Source organism: Pleuronectes platessa, chromosome 15 (genome assembly GCF_947347685.1).
Source record: "Pleuronectes platessa chromosome 15, fPlePla1.1, whole genome shotgun sequence".
Classification (NCBI taxonomy): domain Eukaryota; kingdom Metazoa; phylum Chordata; class Actinopteri; order Pleuronectiformes; family Pleuronectidae; genus Pleuronectes; species Pleuronectes platessa.
In genome coordinates, this window is record NC_070640.1 from 19,308,222 (window position 1) to 19,322,850 (window position 14,629).

Consider the following 14,629-nt stretch of genomic DNA (forward strand, 5'->3'; position numbering starts at 1 on the left):
AGATTTGTTTTGAGAAATTCAAGAATTGTAGGCCTCGGGGCTGCGAGCCTCTTTCTCCCCTAATCAATAATGTGAGCTGCAGCATTGAAGAGTCTCTTATTCTCCACCCTGGTGCAAGCTACAAAGAGAATTGTTGATGCAGATGGAGAGGGGAGCTGAGGCTGGTCGATTCTCCAGAGCAGGAGTGGATTTGAGGAACGGTTTGCTCACAGAAATAGGCTGCTTTTCAAAAGGACAGCCCCGGTGTCAGCTGGCCCAGGGTCAGCTTCTGCTTTTTTACTCCTCCAGGATTTCATCAAAAACACACCCAGCCTCTTTCGATTCCACCATCTACACAGAGGGATATTTCTAACGGCCAATCACAAACAAGACCTGAGCCGAAATAGAAATTCATGTCATATAGAGAAGCTGAAGTGGGGAGTACTTAGCGGGAGGTTTAAGCTCCTTCTCTTGAGCTGGCAGTCCTCGCTGAAATCACAAACCGGTCTTTGGAGCCGATTCCTCCCCCAACACTGTCACTGCTAAGCACTGCCAGAGCCTCCTACACCACCACTGCACACCTTCTTTGTACTAGCACAGAGAAAACAGTTTTTACAATATTAATGATTGATTTCTTTACGGCCATCGTACAGATTAATGAAGAAATCTGCTTAAATATCTCGTGAAAAGCTTTGCCAGTTTCTTACTTACTTTGTATAGGCTCCAACATTCATATATTGAGTGTCATTGACTATAATACCGAACAAAGAAAATCAGCCTTATCCTCATTGATACTTCTATCAAGGATCAAAACAGAGCCAACTCCTGAGGCCAATGCAAAAGGCCTACGCCATTGTGACCATTTATACTGGTATATTCACTTTATACACTGGTGTACCAAAGCCAGTTGGCAGTGGGGTCTCTAGGCCACTGTTAATAAATAATAACGAACGATGAATTTAGCAAACTAAATTCAAAAACCTCAGGGATGAGATAAGACCATCATGGTCTAAACAAAAGATTAACACATGCTGTATTCTGCAGCTTGCCAACTGTCTTGTATTCGTGTTTGTTTCCTTCATTGGTCACTGGAAGTCTCTTATTAGATACCAGCTGCCTTCTTGACCCAACTATAATAAATTGATTTACGCTTGAGATGACCTGAGATAAAAAAGTTATTGTAATTGATCCTGAGGGGAACACGAACATCTGAGCCAAATTCGTGGCAATCAATGTAAGAGGTTTGGATGAATGTCAACCAGTGGAAGTCAGTCGAGGGGGATCTCCAGAGTCATTATGAGATTCATCTTCAGAGGATCAGGAATATAACTGACAGACGGACACAACCAGACTCCCTTGAACAAAGTCCCTAGCATGACTAAAAAAGACCAGAACCTATGTGCAAACACACTGTTATATCAAGTACATGCAGTAATTGGAAAACAAACAGTTGGTGTCGGCATCTTCATTCTTCATTCAGCCATAAACCAAAAGAAAATACCATCTGTTAATGTGGCAGATAATTTTAACATGTGGGTTGGGTGGGAATCTACAAAAGCCACTGAGTGTGAGCGTGTGGGCATTCATTAAAAATCACAGATAACATGTACTATTTTTTTTAATCATCTTATGCTAGAGAAAATCAAACCTTGCAGCACATTGTCAGCCCATCCAGTAAGACAACTAACACTGTGTGGAAATGAGACCAACCCGGAAAGGTGGAAAGACTAGGGCCTTCTACACTTTGACCAACTGAGTCCACAGTGACCCCAGAGGACAACGTTGGTGTCAAGGTTTGAGGAAATGCTTTGGACAGCACACAGACAAGCCTGTCTATGGGACACAAGCAGCCATCAGTTACTGTATTTCAGCAAGCTCACCGGCCATATACAGCACAAACATAGGGACAGGAAGATATGAATCATTCATGAATAAACTTATAAAGGAATAGTTCACCCGAAAATGATAATTCACTCACCATCTACTCACCCCTATGCCAATGGAGGGTTGGGTGAAGTGTTTGAGGCCACAAACACTTCACAGCACTTAAGGGTTAAACAGTGTAGCAGCAAGGTAGCAGCCCAATTTAATACAACTGAAGACGTATCTTCAGACGTAAAAAAAAAAACGTCCACAAGTGTCCACAAGCCCTGACATTCATAATCAACTCCAAACAAGGTCATCTATACCATGTTCTAGAGCATGAAAGTGTCCGCTGATATCTACCGACCAGGTGCATTCAGGGACAGTCAGAAATGCTTACGTCCGCTAGCTCAGCCACTTCTGGTGGACTTTTAGGTGTAAAACACTTTGGAACTTACATCGTATGGAGTCGAATATGAATCCCGGGGCTTGTGGACACTTGGATGACACCACATGAGCCGTATGGAGCGCGTAATGTTTTTTTTTCTGTTCTTTTTTTTATTTCTGAAGATAAGTCCCTACTATCTTCAGTTGTATTGGATTCGGCTGCTACGCTGTTTACCACTGAAATTCCAGTAGTGTTTTGTGAACTCAAACACTTCACCCACCCCTCTATCAGCATAGGCTTGAGTTGATAATTAGAGAATTATCATTTCTAACGATTCCTTAAGAGAGATTAAAGGTTGTCAGGTTATTCTTTCCGCTGACAGGGTTAGAATGCTAAACAGCTGTTTCTTGAGGATCCAATGAAATTACCACCAAAGTTTTGGCTACCTCAATAAAGCCTCAGAAACAGAGTGATGACTATTTTCTTTGGTTTGACTTAGCTCTTACTTTCTGAGAGCTAATCAATGCTCTCCAATAAACCTGGTCTAATAAAAGAGATTAACTGGTGTAGGTCCTCAGTGGGCTCCTCGTTAATGGGGGTGCATCTCATACACAGGCTAATGAATACAGGAGGGATGTGTGAGCAGGGTGGAGTGCAGGAAAGCACTTACCTAAAAGATGAGAGAACCCCCAGAGTCCTGACTGCATGTGCTCTGAATAATGAGGGTAAATATGCAGATGTGGCCGTGCACCTGGCACATTGTGAACTAATGAGGACAGTTAGATGTATTAATTTATCCCGTTTCTACCTACAACCAAAGATATTTGTTACCGACTTGTCTCATTTCAAATCTCATTATTGTTTTGTAGGTAAGTAGACATTTGACTCATGATCCAAAAGTGCAAGTGTGAAAAAACAACAACATTCAGTTGCAGCAGGGAGACCATTTCCTATTGACTCTGATACAGTCTATTCACAACACAGTTCTCTATATACTCTAGCGAGCCTCGGACAAAATGTGGCAACACGTTCCTGAAACATTAACATCTCTGACACACCCACCAAATGAGAGAAAACAAACCTCCAAGCCTGGTGCACATCATTTTGAGCAAACCGGGTTTAACCCAGAATCCATAACAAAAAGGTGCGAGTCAATTTGACATTGAACATGACCCAGTCTACGAGTTTGTATTAATACTTTTAACTCTGCATTAAATTCACACCTCAGCTTACTAACATGCTCAAGATGACATTGTCAAATAATCTATTTTGCAGGTATTTACCATGGTGCTATTGGTTAAGGTCAGGGTTATGTAAGCCTCTTAACATTTTCACATAAGCTTAGCTAAAGCTAATGGAAATATCAGTGTTGCAGGTATTTAAACTAAAGTATTAGACAAATTACAATTTCAGCTAGATAATGAAGTCAAGTATGAAGTCAAATCTGTGCCAACCTTCGAGAGAATACATTCAATAGCTGTGCAAACACTTCACTCGAAGGCACATTTCAACTGCGCTACAGGAAAAGTCAGGATTCCTGAAAATAATCTCTCGATAGGGAACCATTTATGTCTATACAAAAATCCATCCATCCAGTAGTGGTTGAGATATTTCACAGGTTTAAGTCAATATTCTAATCTGGTGCTAAACCTGCAACAAGCTCAACTGCAGCACAATCGCTCTAATCTGCAAAACTGAAATGAAAAACAAATCCCAAACGTGCAGGCTTTACACCAGATTCACTTTTTTGTAGTATTTTAAATAAGATTAATGTGTAATGTTTCAGACACTGCAGACATTCACCATGTCTCTCTCATTTGTCCTCAGAATCACATTGTTGTCTTTGCTTCAACTAGAAATGGTGCATTTGTTGCTGCTCACAAACCAGTTGCAATATAGTAAAAAACAAAACAAGATTTACAGGAGCGAGAACGTCAGGCTGAATAAGAACCTGTGTCAATTTTCCCTCACTCGACTGGACACCTCTTTTTTTTTCTATAAATAATTATTTGTTTTGGGCCATTTTATTTTGAAGATCAATCCGTCCAGTCTAAATGATGTGGGATGCATGATGCAGCATGTCTACGCTTGATTGATCGTCCAAAAAAGACAGTCAATATCTCGGCATCAGCAGTCTTTGACTCTGGCAGCAATGGAAAGATTGCAAAGTGAATCCTCTACAGCTCCCTCCGTGCATTAATCCGTCTCTAGGGTGCCCTTAGCGCTGCATGCACGTACCCAGGTTGTGCTTGGCAGACGATAAGAGCTGTGTGGACTAAACTCCACTCTCGCCCCTCTTTCCTCACCCAGCTGTGTTTCCTGTCTTGTCTCTCACTGATCTGACTGAGGGGAATAAATGAGTGTCACAACTCCCTGGGTGTCTCTTCCCCCTCTGTGGCTGAAGCTTTATGGTTCCCCCATGTTTGAAGTGGTTACCCCCAAGGGAAATTGCATGTGGAAGCACAGTATAACCATCTGTATGATGCAGCTGGACATGGCCTTTTTTCAGGATAATCCCAGCCAGCAGCCCAAATTCCATGGCAGGATTGTGACTCCAAGTCACAAAGAATTATTTTAATTCCTCGTGGCTTTTATTAGTAGAATTCAACCAATAATAGGTTGCAACCAACCTTCATGGAAAATTGCTGTTTGACTGCCCTTATACAACTCAACGGCTATTTATACCTCAGGGGTAAAAACTTTATGGTTTGCCTCCAAATCACCTACAGTATTTGCACAGCACACAAACGTTTGTACAGCTCCCTTAGTGAGGACACTCTTTGGCATTATGAATTCCCTAGCCTCTTACCCTAACCATCCAAACTAAAGGCCTAACCCTAAATCCAAGTCTAAACCCCAAACAGTCTATTGAAGGGGGGTCACAAAGTGAGGACCGGCCAAAGGGTCCTCACTTTTCCTAAATTTCCTCACTCCGTAGGTTACAGGCCCAAACTGGTCCTCACAAAGACAGCTGTACAAGAGCCCACGCGCACACACACAGTTTGTGTTTGCTGACATACAGAGACAAACTAATATCACACTCACGTGTAACTATGAACCCACGTTGCATGTGTTTGGACTATAGAAGGATGAGAAAACCCACACAGACATGAGAACATGTACTGCACTACTGGACAAGCAGGCCGCCCACATTTCCCATGGTGAAACAGGATAATTGCTTTTTAGACTGGTAAATATCTTTTTCATTTTAACAAGGGTGGTGGGTGATCTGATGATCCTAATTTATGATTAGAAGATGTCCATGATTAACGATCAAGTGAAACAAAGGGTATAGTGACATTCTAAGAAATATACACTTGCGTGAACCCAAATAATGTCCCTCACGAACCAACAGAATGATTTCCAACAGGAGAGCGGTGCTGACTGGCCAAATTGTATCCTATGTCTCTGTCATAGGTTGCTTTATATGTTACATACTTGGAAAAAACTGATTCAAGCAGAATGGCAGATGAGAAAATGGTAACAACAATGATGTATTGCACGGGATTGGATTTGCAAAGTCAAAATATTTCCGGAGAGGCCCGGAGAGGGCGTTCCACGTTGGAGAAGGCGGTCTTATCTGTCCGTGTCCGTCAAAACGGAGAAGCATAAATTGGCCTTTACTCGTTTGTTTCTCACAAGGTCCCGAAACATAAACAGTCATCATCAACTAACACATTAGAGCACAATGGGAGCTGATCCCACAGAAGAGGTGGCAGCGTTAACACTTCGAGCAGACACACTACAGCAGGTACGGCTATCACTCTTTTCTCACAGTCGTAACATGAAAACCTAACAGACATTAAGTAAAGAGCTCTCCACAGGGCTGAGTCTTAACACCACACACTGGAAAACACACTCGAGTCGCACATTACGTGTTGTCTTAAATCTCTGATGGTAACTGTTCTGTGAAAGCATTTGCACTGCTCTCCGGCTAATGCGTTCTCAGAATGACTCATTAAGGTTGTCTTCGTAAAAAAACGTAAGACCAATGACACGGAACTTTAATTACAGGCAGTGGTATTATTGCAGCTTTTGTCAAACGTACATCTCATGCCCTCAACGCTTAGACCAAGGTCATACATGGACACACACGCACGCACACGCACTGGCAAACACAAGTGCAGCCCCCTGATGATGATTACTTGAGTGATGCATCAACCAATTTCACACCCAACAAAGGCGAGTCTTTTGGTTAGACTGCGATGAAGAAAAAGCACCTCCTGCAAACGGTGTGTACCTCTGCAGAGAGTAGAATAAGAATTACTCAATTACACCATTTAGTCATGACAACATACACATACAGTACACCTGCACACATTCACACAAATACACACATTCGATGATTTCTTTCTCCACACACCTCGTTCAAGTGATTTCCCAGAGGGGCTTTAAGGAGCTGGGAGCTGTTGACGTGTCCTCGTCCTCAGGAGCTGTGTCAGAGCTCTGGTACAATTACCAAAGCCAACAAGAGGAAGTGTTAAAGGGGTTCACGAGTAAGATTGACATTACATCGATCGTTTGTAGTCTCCTCCTGACACAGCACTGTCTTACTACAATTCATATCGCAGTCCCATTCCTGGCAACACTATGCAGACAAATTCATTAGGCGGGGTACAGAACAAAAGCGGAGACGCAGCAGTAATTTGCTGCAAGTCATTCAGGTACTTACCGATTGTTCTCCACTGTGCAGCACTGGAGGAGGCCATTCAATTTCTGAAGACCTCCTTCAAGCAAATTCAAAAAGGATGGATTCAGCCCTGCGCCTTCATGACTGAGGGATGAAACAACTTACAGGCTTAGCTGTGCACCACTTGAGGCTGAGAGGAAGTCATTCTCAGACAGAGACTTGGTATAGGCCTCACATAAAGTCACGGCAGTCAGAATCACCTTAATGAAACTGATGAGAAATTTGAGCCCTTTTCAGACATGAAATATGGAAAATGGGGGTTTGGACTTTGCCTTTCAGAAGGGAAGAACTCAGCAGGAGATTCTCTGCACGGAGACGTTCATAATAACAGAAAACATCCGAGTAGACAGGCGAGGGGTGGCGCAGCGTGCAGGAGGCAGGAAGTAACACGTTAATTCCACAATGGTGATTAGGTGTCTTTGTTTACAGCTAATCAACACTGGCGTCAGCCCCTCTCACCAAAAGATCTCGAATCTCGTTGACATCCTCGTCAGTTTCTTCTACGTGTACAGCACCTCTGTTGTTGTTTTTCTGTTTTGTGCCTGTCAAGTGTAAACATCATCGACATCACCCTCTCACTCACAGTGACTCCTCAAGGTAATCTCCTGTTGTATTCTTAAAGGAGCTGGCCTGAGAATCTCTGGAGAATGTCCGCAGCAACTGACTTGGACATTTGCGTTCTCACGTACAGCCACTCCGGAGAATATCAGGAGTTCACTGCATATGTAGAAGCAGCTTGTGACACCCGTTTTTCCTCCTGAGATATTACAGGATATTACCCAGAGTTCAGTGCATGTCCGAAAAGCAGCACGGGTGTCATTGCCAATCATACTGTTCATTTCTTTAGTCAAGATCTTTAAAATCACTTTTTTTCATCCAACCATTCATTCATACCCAACGCTATTCAATTTGCAATGAATGTTCAAACAATGAATGAAGCTGTGAATCCTCTCATCTGAGGAAACTGGATCCAGAAAATGTTTGCTGTATTTCCTCTTGGCCGATGATTAATCAATACACAGAGACATTGCTGGTCCATCTAACCCCACAGACTAATCCATTCATCAGGAATAACTGTGTCTGGCTGCTCTAATCCCAAAAGAAACAAAAAGAATCCCGAGATATACTTGGACCAGAGCCCCTTGGATTTTCCACCAGCATCCCTGATGGGACCCCGGACCACAGCTTACACACCACCACAGTTAAACCAATAGATGAATATCGACTGCAAGGCATCACCATCATCTCATGTCAGGTGCATGACACATTTTTACAGTGCGCGCACGGTGCATTTCACTGCAGCGTCCAGTCTCACGCTACAAAGTGCCCGTTCTCCCTCGCGTGCACGTGCATTTGTTTGTAAAGTGATACCCAAAAAAAATTCCAGATCAACAAACTGCAGAGAATGCAATTTTTCCTCATGTGCCCGCGCCTGAGCAACAATAAAACACGTGCACAAGGGAGACAGCTCTGCGTCGCACGGGAGACCATGCAGCTTCACTTCCCCACACTCACACGCCACAGACCCACGCGCACGGGAATGGACATGATCTTAAAAGTTTCACTCACCCAGAGACGAGTGCTGGGGCGGGTTCGAGCCCCTTCTGATCGCTCCGGTCGCAGGGATGGGGAGGGATGTCCCGCTCGGTGCCGAGGTTGTGGATTCCCTCTCTGCGCACACTCACACTCTCACACGCGCGCGCAGCCCCACTGCTCAACGCACACTCACTCACACGTATCCACGCGCTGACTCCTCCGCGAGACGTGTGGCGGAATCAGCTGCTGACCCGAGGTGTCGTCCCATGTCTCACACCCTGTCTTCCGGATCACACGAGCGGATCAGCCCACTCCGGCCTCCCCCCCGGCCGAGGCAGACACCCAGCGGCTGATCGGCCGCACAGCTGGATGGGGCTGTTGTTGCAGCGTGCACACCGCAGCTGCACGCAAACAGCTGGAAACACACACTGACTGACAGGGTTTGTCTCACGTCGACAGCACAGACACACAATCACACACACACACACAGATAATAACCCCAACTTTTATTATTCGACAGGGGATGAATCCATGGGTCCTAAAACCCACCATGTTCCTGCACCATGCGCCATGCAGCCTGCCATCACTGAGGATGGACCCGACAGCGTCATGTTGCACACTGCCTCGTCATGCATGTAGCGATGTTAAGTTTACAACCATGGATGACTCGTTATTATCAAGTCTCCTGCACTGTGCAAGTGGAAATCAACAGGAAGTCAATTCAAGGGGTAAATGTGAAGCTAGCGCCTCTAGTGGCCATGTTCCTTTCCATTATTACAATTTAAAAAAGAGTGTCTGAGTAATTAGTGAAGATAAGCAGAGGTCATTACTGACAGCAGAGGCTAATGGTTTAATCTCAGCCCACAGAACATGCTGTATGCACCTAATCCATCAACCAGGGTCACCTAAATTAATATCAGCCCTAACATATGTTTAAACGTTGTGTCTCTGAGGGATTGTTGCAGGCAGATTTGACGTGTCAGGGCGAGCTGGTGGATTATAGTGGAGTGTCATATTGAGCGATAGATCCTGTCGCAGTCTATTTTGTTTGGAAATAGTGCAAGCCTAAAGATCCTCTGTTGTTTATTGTCATTTTTACATTTCAGAGCCGTAACAACGTTCCTCTAAAGTGCATTATTTTAGCTTGATATGAGTAGTATCAGACGTTTCATGTAACTGGTGTTGTGCACAGACGATGTTTGAGGTCAAAGTCACCAGCAGGGGTCAAATTAAGGTAGCTGGTGGTTTTGAGGAAGTGTGAAACAGTGAAACAATAGATTGGCACGTCTCTGTAACGTTGTCTGTTGTCTGCTTGTTACAATTTGTGTGCGATATGGTTTTCCAACCAAAAGATTTATGCCCACGATACATTTTGGACAACTACCGGTTTCGGCTGTAATGTCACGTAACCATGCTCCTCCTTAAACTCAGATGTAAGGTGAGGGTCGATTGTCAGACTCTGCACGTGCACTTCAAATGATGCATGTGTGCACAGTAGAACATCCAAGTGAAGAAACAATATCTGGACGACCGTCAGTCCAGATACTCACCATGAAACTTTCTTTTTTTATTATAATCACTTCACCATTCACTTCACTTCATCATCATTTTGTGCAGTGTGAAAGCAAAAATACAGCATCATAGGGGAGAGCGGGGTAATTTGAGACACCCCTTGTATCTAGGCAACACATTTGTGGTCATTTGACCATTATTTTTTCAAGCCCCTCCCATTCCCTCCTTACCATGAAGGAGATGTTGGTGCTGGTGCTGTGGAAAGGATGTTTTTTCACAAAAATGTGTTTATTGCATGTAAAAGTAAATTTCTTGTTTTGAACTTAATCAACTGTTGTGTCAAAACAAATTGAATCAGGTAAAAAAAGTTATATCATACATGTTGATGAACTTCAAACATATAAAACCATGTGATTGATGCTAGCTGAAGATTAGCCTGAATTGCTAAGAGATGTTTTTTCTAAAACGGTGGCTGTGGGGTAAAGTGGGACAAATGTTGTGAGACAGTGTCTCACTTTACCCCACCATGAAGCACAAGTTAAGTTTAGTCTTAAACATATTTTAGTGTTATATTACATTATATATGTTTTATTTTTAATGTCATAAACATTGTAGAAAAGCCATCAAGCCAAGAAACTACACCAAGAAGACAACCTGGGGCCAAACACCCCTCGCAGAGATGGAGAGTGTAGCCGCTGAGGTCATGCAAGGAAAGAAGTCCTTAAGAAAAGCTGGAAGGGATAGAAATATTGATAAGACAACCCTCAAAAGATTCATAAAGAAAAAAGAGAAAGGGAAAGTAAAATCAGTTGCCTTGGGTGCAGTAGCTGAGGTAAAGAGAATATTCACAGATGATATGGAGGAGGAGCTTGCCAAAAACTTGAGACAACTACCTGACCAGTTCCATGGCCTTGCTCCAGTTAAGAGCCGTGAACTGGGATTTGAATACGCAGAAAAAAACAATATCCCTGTCCCTGCCAATTGGACAGAGATCACATGAATCATGATAATCATAAATGTGCTTAATTTACCAATCCACATGATTCTGTTACTAGTCCGATATTAGTGTTTTTTAATCTAGCTGTCAGGATTTTAACTATTACAACATGTGTTGTTATGGTAGTTTTAAAGTGGAAAAAGTAAGTGGACCACTTTACCCCGTAGCTGGGGTAAAGTGGGACACAAGACCTCTTTTTTTAAAACAATCATATTTTCATTGCCCTTTGTCCTGAAGAACTTCTGATCATTTCAATTGCTAGGAAACATCCTGAATTAATGGGAAATGTGTAAATTTTACTGATATATCATTTTAGCTCGCTAGAGGGGAGCAAATGTAAAATATGTCCCACATTACCCCGCTCTCCCCTATGATACAATCAAACCACACCCTTTACAATCTAAATACCCTCCCCAATCCACCCTTCCCTGCACGATGGCTATTAGTGACACAAGGAAAATAATTACTGATAGAGTAGAAAATGTACAAATAAGAAACCTACTGTTCAAGTATACCTGAAAGCCTAACCAAGAAATATTTCAACCTTATTTGCTTTGGAGCCTTTCACACATAGTTTGGGCAGTTGAGTGAAAACCGGGGCAAACATTGGAGGCCAAGCCTGTCCACATTTCTTCCCCTTATTCATATTTAATGGGCACACACAGAGAAGTGGTGCAGCCATTGTTGTCTGCTGCAGGGCACAGTCCATGTTCAGCCACCGAGAGGCAACTGTTCCTGTTAGTTCTCTGATAACAAATTCATCAGAAACCACAACATATCTCCCTTTGCTGTGAGTGGTTACCATCACACATCACTGGAGGGTTGTCACTGAGATGGATCACAGAGAGGACACACACGATGACGTACTGCCGTGTTAACTGAGGACAGACGATAATGCAATATACTGTGCGACACACGCTATGATTATGACACAGGGTTAAATATCCTCACTCTGCACTAAAGGGGTATGAGAATGGATTGCATTTCAGTAGATGAACAACAGCTGACAACCCTGGCAGGCCTGTGTCAGCATGAGTCAGCCTCTGTGAATAAAATGCAATTCATCGCAGCACGGAAACCACAACTTCTTTCTTTTTGGGGGTTGGCTTATTTATCTTTTTTTTGACAATTTTTTTGCGGGACACAACAAATTACAACAAAACCCAGCTGAAACCATTTGTTATGCTTTTTTGAAAAACACAGTGTCCTTTAACAAAGAACAATTTTCGAAATCTATTCAATGTGTGGTTCTGCTCAAAGCTGCTTCAAAAAAATCCTTGATTCACGATTGTATTGTTCGCTTCATACAAGGGGAAATAGTAAAAAAAAAAAGAGTGACAGCTTCACACTGCTTGTTCTGTGCGTCCAACAGCAACTTGTTTGTTTTTTACAAAATTGATGAGATTGAATGATTGAAATAATTATAAGGAGAGTTGACAATTCATTTCCTCTTCTTCTTATTCTTATTTCTTATTTTCTAGTTTACAAATTGTTTCTAATTACTGTATACAGACTATTGGGATAAAAGTTTCATATTCTATAAGCTTCATATGTTTGTGATATGTATATATGAATTGGAATGTGTATATGTGCATATGCAGTATATGTGTATGTCTATATGTATGTTTATGTATTAGTATGTATATATGTATGTGTATGTATACGTGTATTTGTATGTATATATGTGTGTGTATGCATACATATGTGTATTTGTATGTGTCTGTTTGTATGTGTGAATATGAATGTAGAATCATCTTGTATTGGAAACTAGAGCTGCCGAATATAAATGTAGTGCTGTGACAAAGTGCAATATTCCCCTGGCATGAACAAAATATAGAAATACCCCAACTTTTCTATGTTGTTATGAGTGAGTAAATTGATTGTACCTTTTACGACGTGCTTTAACCTTCAGTCCACTGTAAACACTGCACAGTTTATGAGACTTTAAACCTGCAGTAAGTGTTGGACAAAGGAACTTGTGCCTCTGATGGGTGCTGCAGCCTCGGAGTGTACTTCCTCTTCCCTGTGGCAGCCATGGGGGAAGTTCATAGCGAGTTCATTTAGTTTCTTGGCAACAGCGTCAGCCTCGCAGCACAACACAGGCTGACACCCCGGGATAAGGGGCAGCATGTCCTCCCTCACAGTAAAATTCACCCCCCATATTTCAAGTTTCTTGCAGCCCTCGTCTGTCTCAAGGCAGTTTTGTGGACGCGTGTCCCTAGAGAGCCCAACGCACAGCGAGCAGCCCCTGCTTGTTCTCATGTGCGTCATAGAGCAAATGGGCCACAGCCCGGCCTTGTATGTGCATGTCAGAGGGGCCACATCAGAGTGGTTTGATGTAGGCATGGCGTGACCAGATCCTTATCAAAGAGAATCTGCCAGCCCTGCTTGGGGTATAGTTTTATCCTGGTTTGACCTTTGAGATGCTCATTTCAGTTTGGCCTTTGTGTGCGTTTGTAATTTATGCATTGATTTTGTTGTCATTCAGCGGTGGTTAGATGACGCTCCTGGGGTTCTTGTTATTTCACCTGCACAAAGTCCAGGCGCTCATATAAAAGATACTCGTTGCCAAACAATAAATGTTCCCGGCACATTTCGTGCTTTGTGCTTTTGGAGTACCACTCATAGGCTGCTGCTGTTTGAGAGGATCATCCCATTTAATCAGAGCAAATCGTGCACGCCATGGTCACTAACAGTGTTCATGCTGGTACAAAATCAGCCACTGGAAAAGACACACTTCAATTAAAGTTAAGCACAGAAATGAAAAAAATATTCTATTCCGACACCTTTGTCCCCAACGTGTGACCTTTCCATTAGTTCATATTGCTCATGTTAACCCAGCAGGCCTGTGTGTTTCATTGGGACAGTGCTGACTCTCCCGATCCAGCGTCCCTCTGGGGTTCAGGGTGGAAACAGCGGCCTAATACTAATGAGATTTTCTTCTCCTCTCACCGCAGCCCCTGGGATCCCACCGTCACTCCAGGAGCTTCCCATCTGGAGAGGGCCTGTGTCACACGTGAGCGCAGCGGAAGCATGAGCATCGCACACTGTTGTTTCTATTCCCATGTAGTAAGAGCAAAACATTGTTATAATGGGTTGGTTGGTCATTTATGTACCTTCTCCATTTGTCCTGTTCAAATGTTAAGGATGAGATACATTTCCTGTCAGTTGAGCAGCTCTGTCCCATCCGTGTCAGCATCGTGTTACACGATACAACTAGTATATTATGCCCTAATATAAATAACTTAAAGTAAATTACATTTTTTACTTCTTCTTGTAAAGGATGAGGCACTTGTTACTGTGGAATTATACATATAGGACAGGTGGTGTATGTCTCCCCCTGCTGGGAGAAAAGCTTCAATGAACACAGTGTGCTACAGTTTTTCCTCCATGGATGTGATGCACTTCAGCCGACTTTGTTTCCGTCAATGCCATTACAAAACATACGTTTTTAAATGACTTCTGCTCAAACTAGAAGAGAGAAATCTATTTATATTTAGTATTCATATTTACTCATTCATGTATAAAACTTTTGACTATTTTCGAAAGCAGTGTGTCTTGAGTTAACCAAACAGAACTAGAAATATAAGAAATATATCAGTGTTTTAGCCGGAATATTAGTATTAGCCTAAAGGGTTAGGCATTTAGTTGTGATGATTTAGGA

The 14,629-nt window shown here is 42.8% G+C and overlaps 1 protein-coding gene and 1 long non-coding RNA gene across 2 annotated transcripts in view; one reads left to right on the top strand and one right to left on the bottom strand.

Moving 5' to 3' along the window:
- camkk1a (calcium/calmodulin-dependent protein kinase kinase 1, alpha a) overlaps nucleotides 1-8,758 on the bottom strand; it is a 63,931-nt gene extending 55,173 nt beyond the window's left edge. Inside the window, exon 1 of the mRNA XM_053441728.1 lies at nucleotides 8,490-8,758. The gene's annotated coding sequence lies outside the window, so the exon portion shown is untranslated. The remainder of the gene's footprint in view (nucleotides 1-8,489) is intronic.
- Nucleotides 8,759-8,820: 62 nt separating this feature from the next.
- LOC128457165 (uncharacterized) lies at nucleotides 8,821-14,043 on the top strand. The gene is made up of 3 exons (XR_008341911.1): nucleotides 8,821-8,896; nucleotides 8,977-9,184; nucleotides 13,923-14,043. It is a non-coding gene; the product is annotated as an uncharacterized LOC128457165 (long non-coding RNA).
- The last annotated feature ends 586 nt before the right edge of the window (nucleotides 14,044-14,629 follow it).